This window comes from Cervus elaphus, chromosome 16 (genome assembly GCF_910594005.1).
Source record: "Cervus elaphus chromosome 16, mCerEla1.1, whole genome shotgun sequence".
NCBI lineage: Eukaryota > Metazoa > Chordata > Mammalia > Artiodactyla > Cervidae > Cervus > Cervus elaphus.
Window position 1 is genome coordinate 41515100 of NC_057830.1, and position 21374 is coordinate 41536473.

Sequence of the window (21374 nt, forward strand, 5' to 3'; positions counted from 1 at the left end):
CGCTCAGGCCCTTGTTCCTCCACTTCCCTCAGTCCCCCGGTCCCCTTCCCTCAGGCCCGGCCCCTTCCCCTCACACCCCCGGTCCCTTCCTGAGAGCCCCGAGCCCCCGTCCCTCAATCCCGGCCCGCTTCCTCAAGCCCGGGCCCTTCCCTCAGCCCCCGGCCCGCCCATCCCCTTCTCTGACCTCCGCCCCCAGCCCAGGGAAGCCTCGCCCCCGCTCCCCCCCGCGCGCGAAACCGCCAGCGGAAATGCGACGAAACCGCCGCTTTCTTTCCATTTCGGGACCTGGGGGCGCCCAGGGACCGCAGCTGAGGAACAAGCCCGTCCCTCCACCCGGCGGAGGCCGAGATCACTCACCGACGCCCAGGGTCCATCTGGCCCGGCTCGACACTGCCCAGCCACCGCCGCGCCCGCCGCGCCCGCCGCTCCGGAAGACGAGCTCCGGTTCTGCCGGAAGGGGTGGGGCTGGGTGAGGTCAGGCTACAGCAGTGGGAGAGGCGTGAGGTCAGCCTGGGGCAGTTGGTGGCCTTCCTGCGCAGGTCAGGGCAGAGCCGCCGGCCTGAGAATGAGGGCGCTGCTGAGCCCAGGGGTTGACAGCGCTGGTTCCTGCTGTGGTCCCGGAGCTCCACCTGAAACCTGAGGGAAGCCGTCTGCCCGTGAGTCCTCTGCTGCTTGTCTATCAGCTTGTTTGAACCACGCTGGTTTTCGCCCCCGCTGGCTGTTTTGACCCTGGAAATGCAACTGTGTGGGTTTTGGCTGATTCAGGGAAGAAATGCCAGATGACACTTGGAGACTCCAGTTTAATCTGGATTCAAGTCATATCTCTTTTTTTTGTTTTTTGCGTTTTCTCAATGAGTTTATTTATTTGTGGTTGTGCAGGGTCTTCATGCTGTGTGGGCTTTTCTCTAGCTGCGGCGAGCAGGGGCTGCTCTCCAGTTGGCGGGGCGTAGGCTTCTCACTGCGGTGGCTCCTCTTGTTGCAGAGCAGGGGTTCTGGTGCCCACAGACCTCAGTACTGTGGCTCCCACGCTCCAGAGCGCCGACCCAGAGGCTGTCATGCATGGACTCAGCTGGTCTGCCATCTGGGTTCTTCCCAGACCAGGGGTGGAACTCGCGACCCCTGCTTTGGCAGGGGGGCGATTCTTTACCACTGAGCTGCCAGGAAAGCCCTCAGGCTATTTTAGATTCTAGTTTTCCACGCTCCTATCTGGTGAGAGAGGCCTGGGAGCTGACAGTCCTCAGCCACAGTCCTGGCTCTGCCATCAAAAGCGCCGGGGATCTGGCAAGCGCCTGCTCCTCCCTCAGTCGTGTCTGACCCTTTGCGACCCCACGGACCATAGCCCGCCAGGCTCCTGTCCATGGGATTTCCCAGGGAAGACTACTGGAGTGTGGTGCCATTTCCTTCTACAAGATCATATCTCTTGAAAGTGAAGTGAAAGTCCATCATTCGTGTCCGACTCTTGCGACCTCATGGGCTATACAATCCATGGAATTCCCCAGGCCAGAATACTGGAGTGGGTAGCCTTTCCCTTCTTCAGGGGATCTTCCCAGTCCAGGGAATGAATCCAGGTCCCTGCATAGCAATCAGATTCTTTACCAGCTGAGCCACCATGAAGCCACCAGAGATGCCCATGAATACTGGAGTGGGTCGCCTGTCCCTTCTGCAGTGGATCAGGATTCCCGACCCAGGAATCACACCGGGTCTCCTGCATGGCAGGAGGATTCTTTACCAGCTGAGCTATCAGAGAAGCCCAGTATGTCTTAAGGCCAGCTATTCACTGATATCTGTGAAGGCCAGCTATTCTTTGTAGGATTTCCCTAATTAGTCTTCACAGGATTAAGGTAGCAACCTGCTAAGGTCGCAATTGATGCCCTTTTTCTAGAAAAGAAAAGTGGGGCTCAAAGGAGTGGGTAACACAGCTACAGCAAGGAAGTGTGTACCTAGACAAAACCCCCAGATTCTGCTATTAGAACTCAGGGAAGCCATGTGGTGTGGCTTGTTCATGTGACAAGGGCTAAGGCTCCCAGCCCACCCTGGATGCTGTGGGGACCCGATTTGGTAACTGCCCTCTGGCAGCTCCGAGACTCACAGAAGCAGTTTGCACTGAAGAGAGGAAGAACACGTCCCTTCATCCTCCCCACCACACCCTCTGGGTACTCCCACACCCTGCCCCCTTTCTCTTGCTTTGTGAGGGAATAAGAGTGACGCTCAGGTGACCACATTGGCTGTCCACTGTTCACGAGGTACCAACTGGACCTGCTACAGGAGAGGCCAAGAGCCTTTGCCCCTGAGTACCTCTCTTTCCTTTGCGCTGTGGGGGCCCTGCTCCACACTTGCACACCAGAGGCCTTTTCTGAGACATGCAGGGAACCTCCCTCAGTTTGCAACAGGTTGCATCGATCGCTGTCCATTCAATGCCTCCCTTGAAATTCAGCTCATGAGCTCCGTTGTCTGCATCGCGGCCCACCTGGCTGCCACAGGAGGGACAGAGCTGACAATGAATCCAAAGCTCAGATCTGACAGCTGGGAATCTGTGTATAAAGGACCTGATTATTCACGCTGTAGAGGCTGTAGTAGGCTCCAGGGATCTGTAACCAGGGCTTGGGCCAAAGTGACTCCACAGCTGTTTTAATGCCTGGGGAGGGTTCTGGCTATAGTGGGGGTGGGGTGAGTGTCCTGAGGTTCTGAAGGCCCACTGTGTGTAGGTTCACGGCGCACAGAGAAGAGAAGGCGGAGTCCTGCCCTGGAGGTGGTCACAGCTCATGGACGAGCCAGCCAGGCAGGCAGGGCACGATAGCACCTGATCTGACTTCGTGAGTGAATGGTGTGGGGGCAGAGGAAGAGACCCAGGTCTGCTCCCTTATGTGGTGCCCGGGGAAGGTTGTCATCAGACTAAACACTAACTATGGTGATGACCATCACTGCTGTGTGCAAAGGGTTTACATTGGTGTGTGTCTTCATCTGAGCGCTCAGGCTGTCTCTAGACAAGACTGGCCATGGGCATTGCCTCTCCTTCGAACTTGACATGTTTCATCTCTTCCTTCCTGAACATTCATTTCCAAAAGGGTTTTTGGGCCACAAGGATATTGGGATTTTCTCTAGCTTTGTCTCAGGAGGAACGCGTTTCCAGTTGTTGGTGTGGTTTGTTTTTCCCGCTGTCTTTCTTGGTTTATTTTGTGAATTTGTTTCTGCCAGAGGAATAGCTCAGAATCTGCCTTCTGGCTGAGATGTGACACTTACAACAGCAAAGCCTACCTGGATATCATGACCACATTTGCCGAAAGGGCTTTGTTTTGCAGAAGACCTCTTGAAAGTACCTACACGGTCCTTTCAGCAGTGAAATTAAAAAACAGAATGCTCAATTTTAGTCTTACAATATGTGGGGAGTCAGGAAAATCCCCTGGAGAAGGGAAACACTACCCACTCCAGTATTCTGGCCTAGAGAATTCCATGGAGTATATAGTCCATGGGGTCACAAAGAATCAGACAGAATCGGAGGACTGAACTACAACAGCAGTGAAGCTTCAGCGTTTGTCAAACAGAGACACCAACACTATTTGCATGACTCTGTGCGTGTTCAGGTGCTCATTCGTGTCCGACTCTTTGCAGCCCTGTGGACTGTAGCCCCCAAGATCCTCTATCCGTGGAATTTTTCAGGCAAGAATACTGAAATGGGTTGCCATTTCCTCCGCCAGGGGATCTTCCCGACCCAGGGTTTGAACCCGGGTCCACTCCAGGTCCTACATTGCCTGGCAGGTTCTTTTCTGCTGAGCCACCTGGGAAACAAGTCATTACATCCCTGGCTTATGCTAAAGTGCTTCACTTAGCGTCTGGTACTCGGGAAATTCTCACTGGTGATGTGAATATTCAGTCATCTATCATTATTGCTCATAAAATAATGGAATGGCCGTGCTCACAAAGGAGAAAGAAGAGCCTTTCCAAGTCCAATCAAATCCTTCGCCACACATATCTTTTTTAAAACTTCTGACGTTGAAATAAACATGAAGCATAAAGACATTGGTTATGGCCACCAGAAAAGATCGAGTCGTCCTAATAAGTGACAAGGCTTCTCCCGGTTCCAACATGCATGCATTGTTTCCCCGGCACGACCCAGCACTTCTCTGACAGCAGCTGGGGGTCCTGCAACTTAACTCAGTGTGGACACTGCCTATCTGGGGGTAGTGCCAGACCCCACAGGTTAAAGGCCCAGCCCTACGAGACCCTCCCACCACTCTAGCCATCATTTGCAAGCCCAGATTGTCACCTGCACCTAGACCCACCGGCTACCCATTCAGAGGTTCTAACGACTTTGGGTTCTATTCATTTGTGGTCAGGGAACTCAGAGAAACATGTTGCCTACTAGGTCACAGCTTTAATGTTAAAGGTAATAAACTCAGAAACAGCACATGGAAGGGGATGCACAAGACAGGCTGTGTGGAGGGGAGGCACAGAACTTCAAGCTCTCCAAGCCCCGCTTTCCCCAAATCTGCGTGTGTTCATCAACCCAGAAGCTGTCCAGACCCTGTTTGGGGGTTTTTATGGAGGAGTCATCACACAAGCACAGTTGATTAAATCACTGGCTGTTGGTGATTGCTTCAACCTGAAGCCCTTCTGGCTTGCCCAGACGTGGTGGGGGGAGGTGGTGTGGGGGAGGGGCTGGAAGTTCCAATCCACTAACCATGTGCTTCGTTACCCTGGCAAGCAATGCCCCCCTTTCGAAAGGAGGCACCCTCGGAACAGTCACCTCATTCACCTACCAAGAGACACCTTGACTGCTGTCCCCACTTAGGAAATTCCCAGAGTGAGGAGCTCTGTGCCAGGAGTGGGGGACAAAGACCAAAAATATATTTCTTATTATCAGTACAAATCACAACATCACAGTGACCCCAAATTTCAGTGATAATTTGGTTCTATAGCCTTAAAAGTTTTTCAGCAGTTGATTGGACCTTTTTTAAACAAAAATTAGGGGGGGCACACCTCGAGGCTTGCAGGGATCTTAGTTCCCCAACCAGGGACTGAACCCACACTCCCTGCATAGGAAGGCAGAGTGTTAACTGCTGGGTCACCAGCGAAGTCCCTGATTGGGCCTTTTTTAGATAAAACTGTTACCGTGGCATAAACTAAATGGTTCAAGATTTCAAAAAGCTGGCGCTGAGCATGGGCCATCTTCCTGTGGTGTCTTCAGATCATAACCGACTTTTCCATGGCCGCTGCAGCCCCAAGCTTTCCCCTGAGATGAGTCAGGCCCCAGGAAGCCTGTTGCCTTCCCCTGCTCTATTCAGGGGCTGCCGGGCACAGGCAGCGTGCGGGGTGTGCGCGAGTCTAGCCAGCACTATTAGCGGACAGATGCCCGGGATGACTCATTCCTGGGGTGCTCTGATTACAAGAAGTGAGAGGGTTTGGAGAACAAGATGGCCTAGGAGAGAGCCCAGCCCCACCACCTTGCCCATTTTGAAACGAATTTGGGGCTTATGCGTCTTCCCCAGGGAGAAAGAAATCCATGGACTCCAATTGGATACTCAAACAATAACCCCCAATTATGAAGAGTCTTAAAGTGGGATTTCTCAGCCTTGGCGTTGCTGGCATTTGATTTCTTGCAGCATTCCTAAATACAACCAGAAATGTCCTCAGATGTCACCAGTGTCCCCGGACCTCAACATGAGGGCCAGCTGGACAGGCTTGACCAGGAGCAGGGATGAATAAAATGAAAGTTGCTCAGTCATATCCAACTCTTTGCGACTCCATGGACTATACTTATAGAGTCGATGGAATTCTCCAGGCCAGAATACTGGAGTGGGTGGCCTTTCCCTTCACCAGGGAATCTTGCCAATGCAAGGATCGGACCCAGGTCTCCCGCATTGCAGGCAGATTCTTTACTGGCTAAATCGCAAGACAGGCCGAAGGGAAGCCCAGGAGCAGGGATAGGGGGATGCAAAAGGACAGTGAAGCAAGAGGAATGGGGGCAGGTGAAGTCCGTCCTCCTGAGATGTCTGCTGGCCTGGTCGTCTGCAGTTGTGACCAGGCAGGGTGTGGAGGTCACAGGGGCACAGAGGTGTGTGATCCCCTTGGCTCCCCCTTGGCCAGCAAGTGTGTGAGGCTGAGCCGCTCCGGGGCAACATGGGCTTCGAGCCCCACACAGGTGAGGCCCCTGTGTGCAGCACGAGCCTTTCTCCCGAGTCAGGAGGTTTATTGTTGAGAAGACATCCCGTGATGACCGGGGGAAGACCAGCCTGGCTGAGGTCGTGATCAATGGTGGATTTTAGGGACACGGAACACTGAGTGCCCCAGGTGGGGCTTCTGATACCGACATCCACAAACTGGGGTCGGGGGAGGAGGCTTAAAACAATACTAATCGACTCTCTCCCAGTTCTGGGGGCCAGAAGTCTAAAGTCGAGGGTCAACAGGACCTGGACCCCGACCCGGGCTCTGGGGGAACGTCACTCCCGGCTCTTCCAGCTTCGGGGTCTCCAGGCATTCCTGGCTTTGTGGCCACAGCCCCCCAGCGTCTGCTTCCCCCTCACTCGGCCTCCTCTCTGTGTGTCTCTCCACCTCTTATGAAGACACTCATCACTCTGCATAAGGCCCACCTAATCCTCTGTATCCTTATCTAACTTGATTTCATCTGCAAAGACCCCATTTCTGAATAAAGCCCTCCTCGCAGATATGGGGAGTTGGGGTGTGGGTGTCTCTTTTGGAGGGCACCATTCATCCCGCAAGAAAGCTGAGACTTAACACATGAGCAGTTATCCCAGTAGTGGGGGGAGTTCACACGCATCCCCTCGAGTACAGCCATGGGTGGGGGAGGCATGGCTTGTGGTTGGAGGGCTGAGCAGGGCAGGTGGTCTGGCAGGGACCAAGCCTTCACCTGGCTGCCTCAGTAGAGGGTTCCGGGGGGTGCATGGAAGCCCCAGAGGTCATCAGGATGCAGGTTCTGAGTTAGCAGGTCTAGGAGTGCCCCACACTGGGCTTCTCACCTGCTCCCAGGGTGTATAAACTGCTGACCCTGGTCCATGCTTGGAGGTGCAAGGAGCGTGCAGGCCTGTTTCCCAGGAGCCGTCAGAAGCTTCCCCAAGGAAGCCCCCCCCCCGCAGTGTCCACGCAAGTCCCCGATCCCCTGTCTGGTGCCCCAGAGGTAGCCCAGACAGAGACCCGCACACACACTGGGTGCCCCGGGCCAGGCACCCAGCAGAGCGGGGACTGGTGGGTCTGGAAGAATCGTGCTCATAACTTCGCATACAGAACGGATGGAGGCTGAGCCTGGCCGACTGGCTGTGACCAGAGGTGACCCACTTGACCCCACCCTCTGCCAGGCACCGTGGGCCCAGAGGAACTCAGCTTAAAAACTGCTTCCCCAGCCACCCACAAGAGGGGCCCTGGTTGTCGAATTAGGACCTGACAGCTTGATCCAGAAGACGGCCCCCTAAGTCAGTTTCACACATGAGGGTCCAGGAGGGGTGTCATGTCAGAGACCCCTGGGACAGCAGAGAGGATGGAAATGGTGGGAGAAGGGTCCTGGAGGCAGGCGGCCCAGGCCTTCCTTCTGCAGGAGCGCCTCTTCCGCCCATCCCCCACTGCCCTGTCCCTGCGATGGCCAGGGTTCCCAGGAAACGGACAAGAGCAGCTTGTGGGCCAACATGTTTCCTTGTACCTGAAACCCATCAGCATTTTTCAAGTCCAACCTCAAAGCCAGGGCATTATTTATGTCCAGTGGTCATTGCCGAGAAGGCCACACAGGAAAATCCCAGCTGCGTACCAGAGGTGACAGAGGCCCGCACTGCCCTGATGTTGAGCTTGACTCCGGTTTTGGCAGAATTGTTAAGGCTGCAGACACGTGAACCGTACAAGGTCAGTTTGCTTTCATGTGGCCGTTCGGGGCTCGCCACCATACCCCAAGGCTGGCGGGCTGCAGTTTCTCCTCATTCCTCCCCGGAGCTGGCGTGAGCCACAGCGGCATCTCTTTCCCAGCTTTGTGGATGTTGGTTTTTGAAAAGCAAGCGAGGAGCTGCCTGTTGGAAGATGGGAGCCACCTCAACAGCAGACTCCAGGACCCCCGGTTACGCGGTGAGGGTACCTGAGCTCCCAGGCAGGCTCAGACCCCGCCCAGCCACTCTGAGGCCACGGGTGTGGGTCCAGACCCAGCCCGGCTACTTCCTGGAGGCTGATCAGCCTCAGGCAAGTGGCTTCCCCACTCGGGACCTCAGGTTTTCCGTCTATAGAATGGAGGTGATGGCATGTCCTCCCTGCTGGGGGGTTGGCAGGGCTGCCGTGGACACGGGGTTGGGGGAAGGGCATGTTTCTTGCCGTTTCCAGTTGAGGCCTTGTGGGCATGATCTGGTGTCCGAGTGCGTTCCCAGACTTGGCTCAGTGTGGTGATGAGCATGGAGTTGGGGGGCGGTGGTCCCTCCTCATAGCCTGGACATCGGGGTGGGGCTTCTCGACTTTGAGGCACCTGAAGTCTAATTTCAGCAGCTCCATATGTAAGGACAGTGCAGCACCAGATGTTCTCAGGGACTTGTCGTCCCGGACACAGACCCCCATCCCCACCCCACCCTGTGTGGGCATCCTGACCCGGATTGTGGTACAGGGGTCAGATCCCTTTACCGAGGGAAGGAACTGAGGCTCTGAGAGGCGGGGCAAGGAGATCCAGGGCCCTGGGTCCCACAGGGGCAGAGCCAGCACTTAAACCTGGGTGCTGGGTCCTCACATCAGGCTCTGCCCTGAACCGTGAAAACTGGACTGTAGAGAGGGCTGAGTGCCAAAGAATTGATGCTTTTGAACTGTGGTGTTGGAGAAGACTCTTGAGAGTCTCTTGGACTGCAAGGACATCAAACCAGTCAATCCTAAAGGAAATCAACCCTGAATATTCACTGGAAGGACTGATGTTTCAAGCCGAAGCTCCAATACTTTGACCAACTGATGTGAAGAGCTGACTCATTGGAAAAGACCCTGATGCTGGGAAAGATTGAGGGCAGGAGGAAAAGGGGGCGTCAGAGGATGAGATGGTTGGATGGCATCACTGACTCCATGGACATGAATTTGAGTAAGCTCTGGGAGATGGTGAAGGACAGGGAAGCCTGGTGTGTTGCAGTCGATGGAGTCTCGAAGAGTCGGACGTGACTTAGTGACTGAACAACAACAAAATGTGGTCTTCAGCCCCCATCTCACTCCTACCCCCAGGCTTAGTGCCTGTGTCATGAACCTCTCCTACAGTGAGGTGTCAGGGGCTGTTGTCTAGTCCCAAAGCTATTCATATCTATATTCACAATTCCACCATTACACATTCATTTCTTTGGCTGTAAAGTTTTTATGTCTCTTGAGTCTTAAACGCTAAGGCTTTTATACACCCCACCTGGCTTCCTTTGGGCCTCTCTTGGTTTTATGGAAGTGTACTTGTTATAAAGTGAATTCTGGACATGTTTTAAGACTCTTGTCTTTAAAGTTCCTCAAGGACAGCTCCGCCTGGGTCCCAGGTAGACAGGCTGAAATCTGTGCCCTTCAGGTTGCGGTTCTGATGTCTTCCCATGTCTCTAGGCCGGCTGTGTGCCAGAGTCAGCTCTTTCTGGCTCCTCGGGAACTCTGCCAGCCAGGTGTAAACCCTTTGGTACATGAATCAGGCCACGGCGGGAGTATTTACACCATGGAAATTGGCACATGATCCAGCTACAGATCAGGGTTGGGTTTTCTTCCTGGAGAGCAGGGAGTGGGCAGGGGGCTGCATACGTTATCATCATGCTCCAGCTCTGTGCCCACGTGTCTCCCTTTCCTGAAGAGGTCAAGGTCTTCAAAAGTGTCTTCTATTTTCGCTTCTCGTTATGACACTTTTTTATTTCTGCACGTTCTGTTTGGTTCTTTTCCAAGTTGGCTGTGTCCATTTTTTAATGGTTTCCTGTCCTTTGAAGGACCTTTCTATCTTGAGGTTTATTTCTGTAAACAAGGAGAGCTTTATTAGTTTTATTATCCATCTAATCCTCTCAGAATCCCAAGCTGAGGGGGTCACTTCTGCTGGTTCTCCTCTAGCTGTCTTTCATCCTGGTGGGCCTGGCGCTCTTCCCCACTGGCCACCACCCTTCCATAACCCGTGGGGCAGTTCCCAAGCCTAGGAAGAAGTTGCCCTTATCCAGAAAGACTTGGCACTTGCATTCTCCACTCATCTGAGGGCGTTATGGATAGGAACACATTGAGCCAAGGTCACAGGCTGACATGCCTGGACTCACTGGGGTCCTCACCCGTTCCTTCTCCTGCTTGGCACCAGCACCACCTTCCTTGTAATTCTCGGGTCTGGAGGAGGGAGGCCCTTTCTGGGTCATCTGAAAGTGTCGTCTCCTGGGAGTCCAAATCCATCCGGAGGGAAGGGTCTTCTGTTAGACTCCCCATCTTGGGCAGTTGCTCCTCTGGGTCTTTCAGGTCTTCGGCAACTTTAGTGAGTGATACTTTTTTTTTTTTTTAATTGTTTTCCATGAGAGGCTGGATCTGAGTAATCTACCCACTCATCATCAACGTAGGCCTGTGAATGAATACATGTCTTTTATTCCTTCAACAAGCCAGGCCTTGGGAGCCAGACCCCGTGCCAAGAGCTGAGGGGTAAATCCGCCCGCCAGTCCTGCGGCCCCAGCTCGTTCAGACAGCGCGTTCTGCGTCCAGGCTCACTGGAGACAGTCAGGGTACCATGTCCAGGATGTGTCGAAGGCATGCTTATGCCAGCGCCCCATGTGACCGCGCCCGAGTAACCTCAGCAGCTCCTCCCGGGCGGTGCAGATGTGGTCAGCAGGAACCAAGGTGCAGAAATGCCTCCCTGCCGACCCTTGCCCAGGGACTGAGCACTTTCCTGTCCCCTCTGGGAGTCGTCCAGGTGGAGGGCGGGCGTGAGCAAGGCAGGGTCAGACCCCAGTGGCGGTCCCAGCCTGCCCCCTCGTCCACGAGTATTAAAGTGAAGCCGGTGATGCGGCCAGAGGTCGGGGAAAGACCGCAGGGGGACTGTCCCCCCGGCCCTCCTGGATCACTCCAGATATCATCAAGCTGGACTCCCGTGAGATGACACGTTCAGGTGACCGAGAAAGGGCCCCTGTCTTCCACCTCTGGGACTGGAAGGAAGGCGGTCCTGGCGCCGATCAGGAGAAGCATGATGAGGCCCACCCCGTGCCAGACGCTGTCCCTCCTGGGGGCACGTCGGTCACCTGAGCAGACCGATCCAGCCTGGAACCAGACTTCCAGGTCACACCCACAAGGGACCCCGGTGCCAACAGGAAGAGCAGGCAGGCCCTAGGGCTGCCAAGAATGCGCCCGGTCATTAGGGACTGACCAGGCATCACGTGCCTTGAGCACATTCGAGGCAAACACGACCCCTCCCGCAGAGCAGCCGTGGCCTCAGAGGCCCTCCCGCGGTGGGGTTATCCTTGGGGCTGAGGATTCCGAGGGCACAGAGGCGGGGAGGCGGTCAGACGTCCAGCACAGGCCTTCCCCTGGGGCTCCGGGGCCTCCTGGCCGGGCGGTGCTCTGGAGCCGTCTGTGTGTCCCTGCTGTGTACACACGCTCCCCACAGCTGGACCGTGAGCCGGGGAGGCGTGCACACAGGATGCCGTGGAGGCCCCCAGCACCCTCGGGCCTCAGCTCTCGGCACCCCCTAATTCCCTGATGGCAGTGAGGGGGCCCTCTGGGGTGGGCGGCAACTGTGGGGTCAGGGTGGGCTGGGGAGGTGTGCTGCCCGGAAGCCCTCTGGGGGCAGCTAGGGACCCCATGCTCAGCCTCGCTGAGGCCAACCTTGCAACAACCTCGGAGCCCGCCCTTCAGCGGAGACGGGTGACCATGATATACAACACACAGGCTCAGGCAGCCGAGGGGACGAAGAGGGGCCCTGGCGTCCTCGAGCACCAGGAATCCCCCATGGGGACGTCTTTGCTTGTTCTGTGATTCCCTTCTTCCTTCTCAAAGGAAAGTGCCAGGAACAACTGTGGTGGGGTCTCCGTTCCTGTGAGTTGAGCCGGGAGTGGAGGTTTAACCCCGTCTAGTCTGTGCTGGGCGAGCCTCCCCATCCCCTCTGCACCTTGGACGGCACAGTCCGGGTCACTGTTCTGGGCCTTATTGGCTCTTTAGCAACATTAAGGTGTGACATTTGTTTTATTTCTTGTCTTTGTCCAGCCTTTGGTGGCAGTCCATTGCAAGGACCCTAACTCTGTCCCTTCCCCGGGCCCCTTGGCTCTCCACACGCCCACGCCAAGGCTCGAGGCCCCTGCGGTTCTGTGGCCTCCAGACTCCCCACCCAAGGGGCCGATCTGGACAGAAGCCTCCCCTCTGGGGCGTCCGGCTAGGGGAGGGGACCGGCGTCTCTCGGTTTCTTCGCACCAGGAGCAGACTGCTGTCAGGCTGGGCGCCAGGGTTTAAAACCTCCCATGTGTGTAAGAACGAGGACATCCCGTGTGTTCACTGAGTCCCACGACCCTTTCCCGATCCTGCCAGCTGTTTTTCTGGGAGAGACCCTGTCGCTCACGTAAACAGCGGAGCGTGTTTCCCAGCGATGCCGGCCCGGCACTGCTTCTTGACCACCATTGAGAGAAATCTCCACGGACTCGGGGGAATGTACTTTGGGTCTTTGCGTGCGGCTGAGCAGAGCACAAAAAATAAACCTGGGCTCTAACAGGAAAGACGGGGTTGGCCGTATGGGGCCATCCACGGTCATTCCTAGCGCGCCATGTGGTCAGCCCTGCCCAGGAGCCCCCAGGCTAGAGGTCTTCCTAGGGCAGGTGAAGCACCTTCCAGCTTCTTGCAAAGAGAGTCTGTGCAGGGGTGGTCTTAGCGGCCTCAAGGTCATGGAGAGGCAGCAAGCCTCAGCCACCAGGTTGGGCGGGGGTGCTGAGAGCACCAGGAACTCCCCCCACCTGTGAAGCAAGTCACGAATGGTGAATTTTGCAGAGGAGCAAAAGGTGGGCTCACAGAGGCTGAGTCACTCTCAGAGACAACACAGGAGCAGACTGACTGCGACCCAGGTCGCTGAAACCACGGCTCCCTCCTGTGCTCTTCTGACCAGCCCCTTGAGGGCAGCAGGACGATCTGGGCTCCCCTGGCCTGAGCCCCCGGGCCTGCCTCCCCTCGTCTGTGCTGGGATGTGTACATTCCCAAACCTGTGTGCTGTGTCCCCCGGCCCTGGGCCGTCATGGCAGGCTCCAGGCTCCCTGCAGGTGAGCCCCAAGCCCTCCAGCATACCTCTGAGCCCTGCTTATCTGGTCGCTGTGCCCGAGTGTCCTGACCCTAGCTGTCTTCTTGAGGCAGCCTTGGGACTGAGGTCCTAGAGTCCTGCTTCTTCGAAGCTCCCTGCACCAAGCCCAGTGAGGCTCTACCCTGTGGCTTTATGACAAGTGTGGTGGGCTGAGTGGTGGCCCCGAAAGCCGTCTATCCTGCAGCCGGCAAAGGTGACTTATTCCGGTGAAAGGTCTCAGCAGATGGAAGTAAGTTACTGACCTCTGCACCAGAGCACCTGGGATGCTTGTGGACCCTAAATTTAATGACGGGTGTCTTTGGAAGAGAAGAGGGGGGATCTGAAGCACAGAGCCACCCAGGGCAGAAGGTTTGCGCAGATAGACGCAGAGGGTGGGGTGATGTGGCCACAAGCCCAGGGAGGCCTGGGGACCCCACGGGCTGGACCAGGCCAGAGGGACCCTCCCCTGGAGCCTCTCGAGGGAGTTCAGCCCTGCCCACACGTTGATCACAGGTTTCTGACTGTAGAACTTGGGGAGGATGAATTTGTGTTAAAGCTGTCCAGTCTGTGGCCAGTGGCTGTAGCCGCCCCTGAACACCGAGAGTGAACTTGCCGGCTCCGAGGTGAGAACAGTGGCAGGACCTGCCATCCCCCCCCCCGCCATACGCACACAACCTTGTCATTATGTTAAATGAGTTCATACGCACAGAGGCCTGAATCAGGGACTGACACTTGGATCTCAGCCCCCTTCACCTCCTCCTTGTCGTCGTCATCACTGTCATTGTTAGGGCCCTCATCCACTCGTTCAGTGGACACGTGGTGCTCCTGCATGGCCCCGATGTGGGCAGCGAGGCCAGTGACCTGGGAGGCTCCACACAGGCCTCACCCTGCCTGCTGGGGCCGCGTGGACAAGGCCTGTGCAGTGACACGGAGGCCCCGGGAGAGGCTGGATCCTCCGGTCATGGGAGGCACGGGGGCCTCCGCATCAGAGGTGGAGGGATAAGGCGGGGTCATCCAGGCGGGTGCAGCCCTTCACTAAAAGTGGGGGAAGAACCCCACGTGGCACCCGGTGTCCAGGAGGCTCCCCTTGCCCTGGCGGGCTGCAGACATAGCCATGGATGACCAGGAGTCTGCATCTCACTAGGGCCCGAGGCTGGCGCTGAGTGAATCCTCAGTGAGGTTTTTTCCTGAAAAGCCATCCTACGTGGCTTTGGCTCCATTGCTTTTTGCCACAAACCTACAGTGATCCCAAGAACTTTGTACACTTCAAGGGTAGTGACTGGACGTGGAGCCCAGCACAGACCCAAGTCAGTCCTGCCCTGAGTCCCACGGCCTGGCCACACCACCCCCCTTCCGTGGCCTGGCTTTCTTCTGCCAGGACATTCAGAATGGTGGAAAGGCAAGTGTGGCCTCAAGCTGGGGGGCCCAGTGTGGGCTCCTAGCCCCTGGGGGTCCCCTTGGTGGACCATAGTCCCCACTGCCGTCGGGCAGCTCTGTCCCGGGGAATGTTGTGTTTCCTTGCTTTTTTGTGATGCGGCACCCCAGTTATCTCGGGGCAATTGGGAAGACTGCTGGTGTTACATGTGCATGCCTTAGATGGGGAAAGGTTATTGCTGCATTGACCCTGCTCACTCGATACTGAGAGTCTGTTAAACACAAATGGCAAGGGGAACAGAGAAAAAAGAAAAATGGAGAGTTGCTGGGTTGCTTCAGGTCTCACCTGTGATTAAGTGTATGTATAGCCTGCACGTGAACCCGGGTTTCCACACCTGCCAGCTACCAGGTGCCAGGAGCTGATTTTAGAACCCCAGCTTCACTAAGGAGTCATTGACAGATATGGTTTGTGTGTATTTCAAGTCTACATTGTGATGACTTGATGCCCATAGACGTCATGGAATGATTGCCCAACACACGCATCGCGTGACATAGTTAACTCTGTGTGTGTGTGTGTGTGTGTATCTTAATGTTGTTCTTATAATCCATGGAGAAGGCAATGGCAACCCACTCCAGTACTCTTGCTTGGAAAATCCTATGGACGGAGGAACCTGGTAGGCTGCAGTCCATGGGGTCGCTGAGAGTCGGACACGACTGAGTGACTTCACTTTCACACGTTGGAGAAGGAAATGGCAACCCAGTCCAGTGTTCTTGCCTGGAGAATCCCAGGGATGGCGGAGCCTGGTGGGCGGCCGTCTATGCGGTCGCACAGCGTCGGACACGACTGAAGCGACTTAGCAGCAGCAGCAGCATAATCCATGAATACAATGTATATATGTAGCTCTCCATTTTTTTAGATCTTCTTTAATTTATCTTAGAAGTTTATAGTTTGCTCTCTGTCTTGTACATTTTTAATTAGATATCTTGATATTTTCAGTGCAATTATAAATGCCTAATATATAGAGATAGAACTGACTTCTATATTCACTTCTTCAATCCATTTATTTCAAATAATTCTTATTGTATTTTTTTATGTATACACAATTATGTCTGCAGATAAGTGCTTTCCCCCCCTTTCCAACTGTGATAAGCCTTTTCTTTTTCTTGCCTTGTTGTACGGGCGAGGATCTCCAGTACAGTGGTGAACAGAAGTGGTGAGAACCAGTGTCCTTGTCTCTTTGCCATTATCTGTTGGTCCTTTAATGGCGGAACCTGGTGGTCCAGAGTCGGCGATGAGAGAGGGAAGGAAGCAAAGAGGCTAACATTCCCTGGGTTACATAACGGGCTTCCGAGCTCCAGGGAATCAGCCAGAGAGAGAGAGAGAGAAAAAAAGAAAGAAAGAAAGACACGGGGACCAAAGCGCTGATGGAGCAAAGCTGTTTTAATCCACATGGCATGCGCATATATACTGTCTTAGAAAGTAGTTATTCTCAGCAAAGATAAAGATTAAAATTCCAGACTTAAAAAACACAAGGCGATCCCTACCAAAGAGAGAAGAGGGTACTTATCACCATAATCAGAAATTAAAAAAAGAAATGTCTGGATTCCTCAGCCCCAGGAAAGATGTGCCTCTCCTCTTAATTAATAAAGGCCAGAGGTTTCCTGACAATTATCAGAGGAAAAGCTTTCAGTATTTGACCATCACCTATGGTATTAGCTTTTTTGTAGATATTTTTATCAAAATATGTAAATTCTCCTGTTAGTTTGCTATGACTTTTTTCTTAGTCATGAACTGAAATTATTACATTAAATTTTCTTCAGTTTATTTTCTGCAGATTTTGAAACAGTCAGGTGATTGTTCTTTTATATGGTAATTTAACTTTAAAAAAATTTTGTGATTGTAAAACCATCCCAACCTGATCTCGATATATTCTCCTTTTATTGGACTGTATTTGTTAGTGTTTTATTTAGGATTATTTCATCTATCCTCAGAGTCAGTAATTTGACCTTCTTGTACTTCTTTTCCTTGTTAGTTTTAGTATCACGCTTATGCTGGTCTTATAAAACAAGGTGGAGAATATTTCTTGTTTACCCCGAGAGTTCCTGGGAGATTGCTGTTTTCTTCCCTAGATTTTTGGAAGAATTGATTGGCAACACCTGTTGGTCTCATTGTGGGGAGGCTTTTATTTCAGATTTAATTTTTTTCATGCAAATAAAAATTTCTGATTTTGTATGTCTTCTCGGATCTGTTTAGGTAAAGCATATCCCCCCTGCTAGGAACTGATCGAGGCCAGCAGACTCTCCAATAGTAAGTGAACTGTGGTTCATAATATCTCTCTTATCTGCAAGATGTGTTGTCTCCCCTTTTAAAAAACCTTGATACTGGTGATTTGTGCTCTCTTTTTCTTAATCAGTTTCTCTAGGGGTTTTTCATTTTTATCAGTCCTTTCAAAGAGCCAACTTTTGGCTTTGCTTAAAAAATTTCATATTGGCTTTTTGTTTCCTGATTTTCTGCTCCTTTTTCTTCCATCTGCCTTGTGTTTCATTTGCTATACTTTTTTTCTGGTTTCTTGGGCTAGAGGCTTAATTGATTTTTAGCCTTCCTTCTTTTCCAGTATATGTGTTTAAGGCTTTAAGTAACCCTCTAAACACAGTTCGCTGCGTCCCACAAGTTTGAATAAGGCAGATTTTCATTATCTTTTATGGAAAAGTCTCTTCTAATTTTCATTGTGTTTTTAAAAATTTTTATTCGTGAAATTCTTCAAGAAGTATGTCATGTAACTTCCCAATGTCTGGGGAGGTTTTTCTAGTGACCCTTTTATGATTCCTATCTTAATTCCTTGAAGAGCCCCATCTTAGTCTTTTTGGGCTACTGTTACAAATACCATAGACTAGCTGCTAAACAACAGAAAGTTGTTTCTTATAGTACTGCAGGCTGGGAAGTCCCAAGATCACCAGCAGGTGCCACGTCTGGTGAGGCCTGTTTCCTGGTTCCTAGACTGCCTGCTTCTCTCTGTCCTCCCAGCACGGGGGCCCATTCCCTCCTGACCTGACGCCTCCCAGAATCCGTGCCTCCTAGTATCATCTCCACGTGCAGGGTGAAGTTTGAGGGCACATAAATCGTCATCCCATTGCAATCCCTAAGTATACCCTGCATTATCTCAGTCCTTTGAAATAATTCAACCTTTCCTAATGGCCCGATATATATTCATTTTCTTATATGTTCCTTGGGCTCTAGAAAATAATATGTATCAGGGGGAATGCAGTGTTTTCGTGCATATCAGTTAGGTCAGGTTTGTCAATTCAGATTTCGGTAGCCATGTTGAGTAAGCAGAAGTAGGTGAAATTATCTGTAATATATTTTATTTTATCACACCCAAAAGATTATCATTTCAGTGTATAATCAACATGATAAAACCTAACGAAATATTTTCTGTTCTTTTTTTCATGCTACGTCTTTAAACTCCAGTGTGTGTTTCACGCTTGCAGCACATCGCATTGTAGAGCCAGCCGCATTTCAGGTACTTCATGGGTGCAGGTGACTATGTCCCAGGGAGCCCAGTTCCATGACAGATGTGTCTTTATCGTCTCCCACTGCGATTATGAACGTGGCTGTTAGTCCTTTTCTCTTTCTGTCAGTATTTATGTATTGATATTTTGAGGTTATATTATTCAATTCAGTTCAGTTACTCAGTCGTCTCTGACTCTTTGCGACCCCATGAATCACAGCACTCCAGGCCTCCCTCTCCATCACAGACTCCCGGAGTTTACTCAGACTCATGGCCATCGAGTCAGTGATGCCGTCCAGACATCTCATCCTCTGTCGTCCCCTTCTCCTCCTGCCCCGAATCCCTCCCAGTATCAGGGTCTTTTCCAGTGAGTCAACTCTTTGCATGAGGTGGCCAAAGTACTGGAGTTTCAGCTTCAATATCAGTCCTTCCAATGAATACCCAGGACTGATCTCCTTCAGGATGGACTGGTTGAATCTCCTTGTAGTCCAAGGGACTCTCAAGAGTCTTCGCCAACACCACAGTTCAAAAGCATCAATTCTTCAGTGCTCAGCTTTTTTCACAGTCCCAACTCTCACATCCATACATGACCACTGGAAAAACCATAGCCTTGTCTAGATGGACCTTTGTTGGCAAAGTAATGGCTCTGCTTTGTAATATGCTGTCTAGGTTGGTCACAATTTTGCACCCAAGGAGTAAGCATCCTTTAATTTCATGGTTGCAATCACCATCTGCAGTGATATTGGAGCCCCCAAAATAAAGTCTGACACTGCTTCCACTGTCTCCCCATCTATTTCCCATGAAGTGATGGGACCAGATACCATGATCTTAGTCTTCTGATGTTGAGCTTTCAGCCAACTTTTTCACTCTCCTCTTTCACTTTCATCCAGAGGCTCTTTAGTTCCTCTTCACTTTCTGCATTAAGGGTGGTGTCATCTGCATATCTGAGGTTATTGATATTTCTCCCGGCAATCTTGATTCCAGCCTGTGCTTCTTTCAGCCAAGCGTTTCTCATGGTGTACTCTGCATGTAAGTTAAATAAGCAGGGTGACAATATACAGCCTTGACATACTCCTTTTCCTATTTGGAACCAGTCTGTTGTTCCATATCCAGTTCTAACTGTTGCTTCCTGACCTGCATACAGGTTTCTCAGGAGGTAGGTCAGGTGATTTGGTATTCCCATCTCTTTCAGAATTTTCCACAGTTTATTGTGATCCACACAGTCAAAGGCTTTGGCATAGTCAATAAAGCAGAAACAGATGTTTTTCTGGAACTCCCTTGCTTTTTCGATGATCCAGAGGATGTTGGCAATTTGATCTCTTCTTCCTCTGCCTTTTCTAAAACCAACTTGAATATCTGGAATTTCACGGTTCACATATTGCTGAAGCCTGGCTTGGAGAATTTTAGCATTACTTTACTAGCGTGTGAGATGAGTGCAATCGTGCGATAGTTTGAGCATTCTTTGGGATTGCCTTTCTTTCGGATTGGAATGAAAACGGACCTTTTCCAGTCCTGTGGCCACTGCTGAGTTTTCCAAATTTGCTGGCATATTGAGTGCAGCACTTTCACAGCATCATCTTCCAGAATTTGAAATAGCCCAACTGGAATTCCGTCACCTCCACTAGCTTTGTTCATAGTGATGCTTTCTAAGGCCCACCTGACTTCACATTCCAGGATGTCTGGCTCTAGGTGAGCGATCACACCATGGTGATTATCTGGATCATGAAGATCTTTTTTCTCCAGTTCTTCTCTGTATTCTTGCCACCTCTTCTTAATATCTTCTGCTTCTGTTAGGTCCATACCATTTCGGTCCTTTATCGAACCCATCTTTGCATGAAATGTTCCCTTGGTATCTCATTTTCTTGAAGAGATCTTTAGTCTTTCGCATTCTGTTGTTTTCCTCTATTTCTTTGCATTGATCACTGAGGAAGGCTTTCTTATCTCTCCTTGCTATTCTTTGGAACTCTGCATTCAAATGGGAACATCTTTCCTTTTCTCCTTTGCTTTTCACTTCTCTTCTTTTCACAGCTATTTGTAAGGCCTCCTCAGACAACCATTTTGCCTTTCTGCATTTCTTTTCCATGGGGATGGTCTTGATCCCTGTCTCCTGTAGAGTGTCACGAACCTCCATCCATAGTTCATCAGGCACTCTATCAGATCTAGTCCCTTCAATCTATTTCTCACTTCCACTGTATAGCCATAAGGGATTTGATTTAGGTCATACCTGAATGGTCTAGTGGTTTTCCCTACTTTCTTCAATTTCACTCTGAATTTGGCAATAAGGAGTTCATGGTCTGAGCCACAGTCAGCTCCTGGTCTTGTTTTTGCTGACTGTACAGAGCTTCTCCATCTTTGGCTGCAAAGAATATAAACAATCTGATTTCAGTGTTGACCATCTGGTGATGTCCATGTGTAGATACTTCTCTTGTGTTGTTGGAAGAGGGTGTTTGCTGTGACCAGTGCGTTCTCTTGGCAGAACTCTGTTAGCCTTTGCCCTGCTTCATTCCGTACTCCAAGGCCAAATTTGCCTGTTACTTAAGGTGTTTATTGACTTCCTACTTTTGCATTCTAGTCCCCTATAATGAAAAGGACATCCTTTTTGGGTGTTAGTTCTAAAAGGTCTTCTGGGTCTACACAGAACCGTTCAACTTCAGCTTCTTCAACATTACTGGTTGGGGCATAGGTTTCAATTACCGTGATATTGAATGGTTTGCCTTGGAAACGAACAGAGATCATTCTGTCATGTTTGAGATTGCATCCAAGTGCTACATTTTGGACTCTTTTGTTGACCATGATGGCTACTCCATTTCTTCTAAGGGATTCCTGCCCACAGTAGTAGATATAATGGTCATCTGAGTTAAATTCACCCATTCCTGTCCATTTCAGTTTGCTGATTCCTAGAATGTTGACATTCACTCTTGCCATCTCCTGTTTGACCACTTCCAATTTGCCTTGATTCATGGACCTCACATTCCAGGTTCCTATGCGATATTGCTCTTTACAGCATCGGACCTTGCTTCTGTCACCAGTCACATCCACAACTGTGTCTTGTTTTTGCTTTGGCTCCATCCCTTCATTCTTTGTGGAGTTATTTCTCCACTGATCTCCAGTAGCATACTAGGCACCTACCGACCTGGGGAGTTCCTCTTTCAGTATCCTATCATTTTGCCTTTTCATACTGTTCATGGGGTTCTCACGGCAAGAATACTGAAGTGGTTTGCCATTCCCTTCTCCAGTGGACCACATTCTGTCACGAGGAGATACCCCTCGTCCGAGGTAAGGAGCAGCGGCTGCGCTTTGCT

General features: G+C 51.7%; 1 long non-coding RNA gene across 2 annotated transcripts; it reads left to right on the forward strand.

The window, feature by feature from the left end:
* Window positions 1-383: 383 nt before the first annotated feature.
* LOC122672960 lies at window positions 384-21349 on the forward strand. Of its 2 annotated transcripts, XR_006334538.1 has the most exons (4): window positions 384-656; window positions 16818-16871; window positions 18033-18084; window positions 21309-21349. It is a non-coding gene; the product is annotated as an uncharacterized LOC122672960 (long non-coding RNA). The 2 variants fall into 2 exon arrangements; XR_006334537.1 differs by lacking the exon at window positions 21309-21349 and having other exon boundaries at window positions 387-656; window positions 18033-18303.
* The last annotated feature ends 25 nt before the right edge of the window (window positions 21350-21374 follow it).